The sequence below is a fragment of the Dioscorea cayenensis genome, chromosome 15 (assembly GCF_009730915.1).
Source record: "Dioscorea cayenensis subsp. rotundata cultivar TDr96_F1 chromosome 15, TDr96_F1_v2_PseudoChromosome.rev07_lg8_w22 25.fasta, whole genome shotgun sequence".
In the NCBI taxonomy this organism is placed as follows: Eukaryota; Viridiplantae; Streptophyta; class Magnoliopsida; order Dioscoreales; family Dioscoreaceae; genus Dioscorea; species Dioscorea cayenensis.
Genome location: NC_052485.1, coordinates 5225217 through 5227905, shown reverse-complemented (window position 1 = coordinate 5227905; position 2689 = coordinate 5225217). Strand labels below are relative to the sequence as shown.

The window sequence follows — 2689 nt, the reverse complement described above, 5'->3', positions numbered from 1 at the left end:
AAATTTTTCATGTTGAACAAGTGGTATAACTCTAATTTGACACGTAGTTTGAGTTAATATATATTTAAGGATTGATAAGCTATGGTTTGTTTGTCTCTTCTCTTGACAACTCGTTTTTTTATATAAGAATAGTATTTATTGTTCTTGTAAAAAAAATTAATTAAATAAAATAAGAATAAAAATAACGAAAATTCACAGGGACTAATGAGTAATTCACTCCAAAGAAGTATTGACCTCCATTAATCAACACACATTGGAAAATGTTACCCTAAAGATCAAGAGAGATCGAGAAAGAGAGAGAGAGAGAGTTGATGGCCTTGTTTCAGGATCTCATCTTCCCGGCGCCGCCGTCGTTGTTTTTGACGGCGATGACCGTGATCAGCTTCACCAGTTTGGTGTTCGCCGGGATCTCCGAAGCGATCGGCAAGAATCTCCAGTACTCCAAGTTCTGGAACGCCGGCGTCGCTGATATCCGTAAAGAAACAAGGATCTCCGGGCCGGGCAGGGATGCTGTTCACTTACTTACTACCGCTCGCCGCCGCTCTTGCATCCTTCGCCGTTCCCGGCTTCCCCGGTCTCCGGCCGAAGCCTTCTGGTTCGCACCGTCCTCAGCCTTCACTTCTTCAAAAGAGTCTTCGAGGTATCTAATTAATAAATAAATAAATATATATATTATTTATATATACAAAAATAGTGAACCATATAATACAGTGATTTACCATAGACTCTAGGCCAATTAATATCGAAGATTTCTCATGAGCGTGTTTGTTTTGAAAAGGATCATGTGATCGAACTTTAGTCCTATATAAAGTGAGCGCATGGGTCCTTCACAGCACTTTGCATCGCTTTCGCAAATTCCCGTTTTTCTCAAAAATAATAATAATAATAATAATAGAGTGATTTTAATGTTATATATATATATAAGAAAAATTCAAAAAGAACTTGTAAGTTATACTGAAATAAGTTAGATGAAATAATCCTTAGTTGTCTTATCAATCTTAGATTATTATAATTTAAATTATGAAGTGTGTTTATTGACTTATTTTTTTTTATAGTCAATTAATAATTCAATGGTCTATATTATGCATGATATTTATTTTTCTTTAAATGAATTTTCTATAAATGAAAGTTCATCATTAATCTGTAAATTCCCTTGTTTCCCGGAATATTTGCATAGCATTTAATCTGTCACAGAGTATTAAAAAAGACGAGCATTTTTTTATTTAATAAATGACATTAATGGTAATTGTTCCTTTAATTTGATGCTCAAAACTTATTTCCATCTCACCGTCTGTATGATAAGATAGCCCATTATAATTATCATGCCATATTGGTATTGATCAAAGACATATTTATTTATATAGGATATTTATTTATTATTAATTTTTCTTGTATAGCGTCAAAAATATCAGGCATACATGATAAAATTAGAATTGAATATTCATTAAAAGATGGTCCAATTAAAAATTTAGATCACTTAAACATGTGGCATCAAACTCAAATAGTTATATATATATATATATATTAAATTAAAAAAAAAAATTCTACCTCCTTATATAAGACTTTCCACAACTTGCTTGGATTTATTCGGACCACGTGGGACAGTCAAAGACAAAATAAATAAATAAATAAATTAGAATTACCTATATGGCCTTCGATATTCCTTTAAATAAAATTTTATATTCTTTTATGTAATTTATCTAAATAATAAAAATTATTTTTAAAATACCTACTCTACCCATATTATTTAGAAGACAATTCCTCTCCTTAAAAGAAGGAATTTACATAAAATTCATTTAGGGATATATAATAATATATTCTAATAATGTATGTGAGGTAGAAGGGGATATATATATATATATATATATATAGAGAGAGAGAGAGAGAGAATTAAAAATCAAATTGTAAGGGGTAGGTATACATAAAATTTGATTTTATTGAGGGATAAACGCATAATTAGTGGCATTTTCATCAAACAATATGCAAGTAAAGAAAACCCATTTATCATATATAATATATATACACTACACACAGAGAATGTGATGTGTTTTTGCCCTTTCAGGTGCTATTCATTCATCAGTACAGTGGACAAATGACCCTCAAGTATGCCATCGCTGGATCCATGAATGATTTTCTCAACACAGTCAGCTTATTATATGCACAGTATCTAACTCAAAACACACCAGAGCCTTCATTTGATCTGAAAAATGTAGGCATTCTTCTCTTTTTAATTGGCATCACTGGCAACTTTTATCATCATTATCTCCTCTCAAAACTCAGGAAAAAGAATGAAAAGGGATACAAAATACCAAGTGGAGGTCTTTTTTCTGTGGTGATTTGCCCACATTATCTCTTTGAAATCATTGATTTCCTTGGAATTGCTCTCATTTCTCAGACTTTGTATTCTTTCATATGGTTTTCTGGTGCTTTGGTTTATCTGATGGGAAGGAGCTATTCCACCAGGAAATGGTATCTTTCTAAGTTTGAGAATTTTCCTGGAGATGTCAAGGCTTTGATACCTTTTGTTTTTTAGTGGAGAGATTTATGTGATCAAGATGTTATAAGTAGTGTAGCTTGTGTTGTATTTGAATTTGTAATTCCTGTATTTGATTGTTCATATATTGCTATCCTATTATATGGTTTAATAATTAATAAATTGTGTGGGAGTGAAGTTTTATATAGTTTTATA

At 31.3% G+C, this 2689-nt stretch overlaps 1 pseudogene; it reads left to right on the top strand.

The window, feature by feature from the left end:
* Positions 1–216: 216 nt before the first annotated feature.
* Positions 217–2689, top strand: LOC120277535 (annotated as a pseudogene).